This window comes from Gossypium hirsutum, chromosome A10 (genome assembly GCF_007990345.1).
Source record: "Gossypium hirsutum isolate 1008001.06 chromosome A10, Gossypium_hirsutum_v2.1, whole genome shotgun sequence".
Lineage (NCBI taxonomy): Eukaryota > Viridiplantae > Streptophyta > Magnoliopsida > Malvales > Malvaceae > Gossypium > Gossypium hirsutum.
The window spans coordinates 108,765,631-108,772,822 of NC_053433.1; the positions used below are offsets into that span (position 1 = coordinate 108,765,631).

General features: G+C 32.7%; 1 pseudogene; it reads left to right on the forward strand.

The window, feature by feature from the left end:
• Nucleotides 1–377: 377 nt before the first annotated feature.
• LOC121208881 (uncharacterized) lies at nt 378–476 on the forward strand (annotated as a pseudogene).
• The last annotated feature ends 6,716 nt before the right edge of the window (nt 477–7,192 follow it).

Consider the following 7,192-nt stretch of genomic DNA (forward strand, 5'->3'; position numbering starts at 1 on the left):
CTGATTCCTTACATAACAAACAGACTCAAGGTTTGAAGGGTAATTCTTGAAAGAATGATCATCCCCACAATACATACAGGAAAAAACATCATATTGACTTGATGATTGAGTTGTAAAATTATTCAAACCATTTGTGGTAAAGTGTTTCAACATTGAGGAAATAGAAGATACCTGAGTAAAGAGTGAAGTCAGTAGGTCCACTTCAAGCACTCCAACTACTCATCTTTCAGAAACTGCTCGATTTGTCGGCCATTGGTAATTGTTGCTAGTGATCCTTTCGATGATCTTGTAAGCCCCATTATAAGACTTAAACAAAATCGCACCATTCGTAGAAGCATCTACCATTAATCTTGTATGTGCATTGAGACCGTTATAAAACGTCTTCATTAATCGCACCATTCCTTGAATCATTCTCATGCCTCATATAAGGATTCATCATCCAATTGTTAGAAACTAGTTATCTCATTTCGCAACTTTTCATTCTTGCTCGATGGAAAATACTTTACCAAAAACCTTTCTGCTAACTTTTGCCAAGTTAGATATTAAACTTGGTGGCAATGAATTTAGCCACGCTCATGATTGATCTCACAATGAGTATGGAAACAACTTCAACCTTAAAGCATATTCAGTCACACCAGCTATCTTAAACAAATCACCCACCTTCATGAATAATTGAAGGTGAATATGTGGATCTTTCGTGGGCATACGACTGAACTGGCCCACCATTTGGAGCATTTGAAACATCACTGATTTCAATTTGAATTGGGGTGCCTCAATATTCGACCTCCTGATTCCCAGATTTATTTCATTGAAGAGTGGCACAGCATGTTGTCTTATGGCACGATCCCTATCATCAACAATAAAGATTGGATTGTGCACATGATTGACTCCATTACCTTGTCCATCATTTTGATTTCCAAGGTCCATCTCAACTTGTTCTTGAACAAATCTCTTGTGTCTTCTTTGTCTAAATATTTGCTCGATTTCAGGGTTTATAGGTAATAAATCGATGACTCGATCTATGCTCACAAACACCTAATAAATAAATCACAAATAAAGTATAAATTAGTAATGTTAGAAAAATAACCAAACTACAAAAATAATTTCACAAAGAATGATTAAGGCAACAGTCCCCGGCAACAACTCCAAAAAGTTGTAACAAATTATATGCACAAGTGTACATAGTCGTTCAAGTAATAAGTAAAATGAGTTATCATCTCCATAGAGACTGTGTATGTTAATCGACTAATTGCAAAATTATAAATCACAATTTGATATAAAAACTCAATAATTTTGGATAGTGATGATTAAATTAACTAAATGCAAAAAGTGACCCCCAATGCAATTTTTAACTAAGTATGCAAATAATCTAAATGTATGAATGAATGGCTTTATCAACAAAAACAATCAACATAAAATAGGCTAGGATAATTATATTAATCAACTCAATTCATTTTCATCATGCTTAACAATATTCGGAAAACATTCCATGGTAACTCAATCTTTCATGAGTTTGGAAACCAAATTAAGTCCTATCGGAATATTTTACTTAGTGAAATATGCATTTTACTAATCATATTAAACTAAGGGTTTCTTAGTATTTTTGGGAGGCCACAGGGACATTTACGTTTGCAATAGTTTAATCACATAAACTTAAAAACTGTGTAAGATAATAGAGCTAACTAAAGATATTATGAACGTCTAATTTAGTCAGGTTTCATTATCTAAATTGAGCATTGCACTTTTCGATTATGCGTCTACTAGCCGTCATCTGGTTAGGATCACTCAACTAATCTTAATGCAACCAATCACGTATGAATGAAAAACATTTGGATTTTAATTGAAAACATGATCGACTGAGGCACAAACATGTTAAACATGAATCAAATAAATCTTATTGAATTAACATAATCATCCTAGAAAATAGGATTTAAAATATCATCGTTGATGTTAAAAACAATAAACACATAGAAAACATAAGTAAATTAAAAAACAAGAGGAAAGAGTAAACTCTAATTCAGTTCAGTAGCCTTTCGGATCTTTTCTGACTGATGTGTTCCTCTGTTCTGCTCGATGCTCCTTTTGCTAAGGGTTTCCTAATGTGGCCAACCAAAAAAAGATCTTGACAAAGTCATTGTTGGCTAAAGAATGGAAGGGAGATGGATGGCTATTGGATGGCTATGCAAGGGAAAAGAATAAGGAAATGGAAGAGAGAATGAATGAAAGATAAGTGTTGAGGGATGAAGGATGATTTGAGAAATGGAAAGGTATATGGTATTTATAGGTGAAGGTAATGGTAGAGTTTGCTAAAAATAGAATTCAAAATCCCTCTCTTTTCTCTCATATATGGCCAGCCACAAATTTTGGAAAAGAGGATGACTTGGTTGCTTGTTTTTGAATTCAAAACAATGATATTAATAGCCATAAGGTGGACGGTTTCAAAGGGTGAACTTGTGTGCTAATTTTTTATGTCTTTCCAACTACGGGGACCTCTAAAAAAATATCCCAAAGCTTATTTTTTGGCAACCATTTGCTTGTGCCAAAAATTGGGCTTGACTCCTTGTTGAACAGTTTCTTAGTCCAATAAGTAATTAGACATGTCCATCTTTTAACACATTCTTCTACTGGGTCAAATTAACACCTTTAAAACCCAGTTTTGCATGGTCTTGCCATCCAAATGCAGTGGATTTGTGCATGTCTATGCATCATTTATGTTAATCACATCTTCCATGGTCCACCTGCATAGTGAAAATTCACATATTAATATTTAACATGAAAATAATATAAATTATGTACAAAAATCATGTAATTAAGCATAATTTCACATATTTTATAAATTCATGTCTAATATTAATAATTAAGTAAAATTCATTTATTTTAATAACAATTACTCAAGATTAACATATTTATTAAGTCAAAAGGTGGTAAAAATATATAGAAAAACCCTATATAATTTCGAGCTTACAATGTACCTCTTTGATAAATGAGTGAGCTAATTCTAACCTTCCTAAGCACACTCCAATGAGAGCTCACCGCCTTTTCAGGCTTCATACCGCCTTTTAGGCTCGCTAAGTTTAATAGAAGAACCACTTCTAGCCTCTTAAGGCACTTAGTTAAAATTTTCAAAGTTACAAAGCAGACACCTCAAAATAGATAAGGTTCGATAAGTATATTAATACACTTTCAATAGTACCAAACATGTGTAAATATTTAGCTTTAGGTTGAATAACATAGAAATGGAGATGAATTTCACGGCAAAGGAAAAAGAATAATAAAAAGGAAATATTTAGCTTTAGGTTAAGTTTTTAGTTTTTTTGCTTTTATAGTCCTTAGAATTTTGTGTAAATATTGTTGATAGTATCTTTATTATTGCTTGCTTATATATATAATCACAATTATATGTGAGGAATACATGCATTCATGAATTATTTTTAGTATTTTCTTTGTGAATAAGGCAACATTCTAATGTAATAAAAAAAATGGGATGCCCTTCTCAAAGTGAGTTTTATCTTTTCAAATAAAATATGATTTGCTATAACAATGAGTTAAGAAATAAACTTTAATGTCATCGGATTGAATTCAACTTTAATATGAGTTGATAAAATTGCATATATATGAAGTGTAGCTTAAAACACCGATACTATAAATTTTCCTCAACAGTTTTTAAATCAGAGATGAAATTTTTTATTCTTCCCCATTCAGCCTCAACACGCTTCTCCTCCTCCTCACCAACCTTGGCCTTCACCTCATACTCTGCCCATTGCTTTTCCAATGCTTCCAACTCCATTTTCATTTCCTTGCAACTTTTAAATATCTCGTTTCGTTTACCCAACATATTCTTCCTTTTCTTTTGTGCTTTTTCAACTTGTACATGGAGGGCAGCAAGTATTTGATCCACCTGTTTCACCTCTGTTTCGACCTCCTTATATCTGATTAGGCTACTTTCCAGATTACAAGTCATTGTCCACTTGATTGATTCCTTCGCAGTAAGTTGATCCTTGTCCTGCACTACTTTCGCTGCTCGGTTAGCTAGTTCTTTCAATCTTTCCTCCAAGCCCAACAACTCATTCTTTTGCTCAATTGTAAGGGTGGTGGAGGAATAATCAAAACTTGCTAGGATCATGAATGCCTGCTTAAGTGGAGAAAACTTCCCTGAATCGTTAAGATTAACTGGGGTCATATTCAAGGCTTCGTTTATTTTAGCCATTGCTTTCTTTGCTTCTTCTTTAGAATAAACAATTCTAGAGCTTGAAAGCTCGGACTCTAAGCCAGTGAAGAATGTGTTCACGTCTTCCTCGGCACTCGACAGGCTCTTCAGGTTCAATGGCCTGGAATGGCGGAAAAGCAATCATTGTGATACATGCATAAATGCATTAATATTACCAACTAATTTGGTTGACTTACCACAATCTGGCTAGAAGACTGAGTTGGTGAAGGAGGTGTGATTTCAACTGGTTTGGTTGCAGGAGTTTTCTGGTTGTCTATGACTGCCTTAACACAATCAGTTTCCCTGGCCTTAAGTTTATCCGAATCAGTTTTGATTATAAATTCATGTGAAATAAAATCTACACTCCTATCCAGTGGCAGAGCCACGTTGAGGGCCAGGGGACCATGGACTCTCCAAAGTTTAAATTTTTTTCAATTTAATCCTTTGTAAATTTACATTATGGCCCTCCCAAAAATATAAGTAGCCCCCAAAGTTTAAATTTTTTATAATTTTTTCATTTGTAAATATATTAAAGCCTTCCTAAAAATATAAGTAGGCCCCTCCAATATTTTTATAAGATTAAAAATAATATTAAAAATTTATTTTTTATAAAAAGAAAAAGAAAATTTTCTTGAGGAAGCTAAATTATTCGTAATGACTTTTAAATGATATTTTTGTTAAATAATAAATTAATGTTTATTTAATAGTTTATTGCAACTAAACAAATTGTCAAAAAATTCCACATTATTCTCCTTTGGGTAGATACTAAGTCACCTGCCGAAAAAAATTGCATATCCATGTCATGCATGGGAGTTAAAAAGCAAATTAAAAGATGACCAAAAAGAAGAAAAATCCAAGTTACCATTTGTTTCCATCAACAGTGAAATTTTCAGAGCAGAGCTTGTAGACATTAATACTGGAGAAGTTCTCAATCCTCCATGTGACCTTCGTTACTTGTCCATTAACACCACTCAAAACTTCAATCTTCCATGTCGCCTTCGTTGTTAGTCCATTAACATCCATAGGCATAGAGTACTTGCTATCCACTACACTCAAAATTTCTTTGCTTTAGACAATAGAGGGTTTATGATTAAAAATACAAGGTATATAGATATATTAATGCCTTCCATTATGCTATCTGCACATCTTGAAGAGGACGATTCAAGGTTTCCTTTCCTAGTGAGCCAGCCACGCTACTTTGATTAGTTATTGACAATTCAAGTCTTTCTTTAACAATTCTTTTTTTTAAAGACCTTATTGATTAAATATTTTGGGCCTTTTGATTCCAATAATATAAAATTCTAAAAAAGAAAAAAGAAAAAGGTGTGATTTAAAAGAATGTTGTGATTGATGGGGCCGTGGCACCACTGTGTACCACCACCCACCCATTTAGATGGGGACTTTGTTAAATTAAATTTAGATGGGGCATTTTTAAAAGACTTTGGTAAGTTAAAAACAATTCCAATTGACTCAAAACCCATTAGGCTTAAAACAAATTTAGACTCTTAATTTGGGCTAATTTTAAAATTTATTTGTATTTTTGAAAAATCAATTCCGCTCTAAAAAAATCAATTTGGACTTCTTTGAAAACAGATTTGACAACAAAATTTTCAAAACAAAATTCCAAACAAATTTAGGTTTTGAGTAGCAAATTTAAAGAAAATCAGATTGGGTTTTGAAAACAATTAAATTGGGCCTTAGTTTATGCACTTCCTCAATATCAAGCCTGAAAGGACTTTCACTAGAAATTTATTTGATTTTTGGATAAATTATACAAATGGTCACTCAGTATATGTTTCTGTTTTGGTAACTCAACTTTAAAAATTTTCAATCTAGGCACTAATATTTGAATTCGTTCAGCAGGTGACTAATCCGTCAAAAGCATGGGAGATTGATTGTTGGTTTTTCAAGAAATGTTGGTTGTTGTTCGGACATCACCGCTGAACTTTGCGGTTCATTGGAAGGTCTCCAATTAGCCTTGAATCTTGGGCTCAAATGAGTAATTCTTGATATGGATAGTACATCCAAGTGGTTCAAGCAACTGAAGTGGATCAACAATATTCTGTTGTAAGTCAAGCCATCAAGACTCTCCTCCAACATTCTTGGATGGTTAAGATTGAACATATCTTTAGAGATGGTAATAGGGTTGTTGATGGTTTGGCTTCAATGGTGTTCTTAAGATCATTGGGTAGATATATTTCATGCAATCGCAAGATGAAGTGATCAAATTATTGCATGATGACTACTCTGGAATGGCTTGGCCTCACTTAGTGTAGTTATGGTTTATTTATTTTTCTTGTACCAAAAAAAAAAAGTTATGTGAATAAATGTCTTAGTGACCTCAGAGGATATATGCTATGTGATAATGAAATGATATTGGAGTTGAGAGGGATTGGGGTTTTGGATGGGAGCTGGGTTGGTGTTGCAAGGTTTCAGACTTCAAAAGGGATTAGGAAAGGAGAAATGGGTCATGTAATGTGTTTAATGGAGTTCTGTGTATTTTTTAGAGTCCTGTTATTAGAGTTCCGTTAAAGGCCAGGAGTTTTGTTTTATCCTAGAGCTCTGGGATTTATTGAAATAAAGTATGATTTGAAATATTGCACGTTCTAATTGATTGAAGCTTTTTTGAGACTTACTAAAGACTGCAAAAGTGATATGAAAATGTATGTGTAATAATATGTGAAAATAAAGATAAAGTGAACATGTGAATTAAGTGTTCAATGATATATGTGAATTAAGTGTTTATGTTATGTTTGTGAAATGAGAGAAAGATTTTTATATGTGAATGTTAATTAATTAGTGATAGTATATGTTAAAAGTGAAAACTACAAGTTATAAAGTTAATTTAAATGATTTTATGTTTTGGAAATAAATTAATAGGTTATATAAGTATATCAATGAAAGAAATTGTGTGAATATTAAAATTAATTAAATTGTATGTATGTATGTTTAAATAGTAAGACTGAAATCACTTGAATATTTACT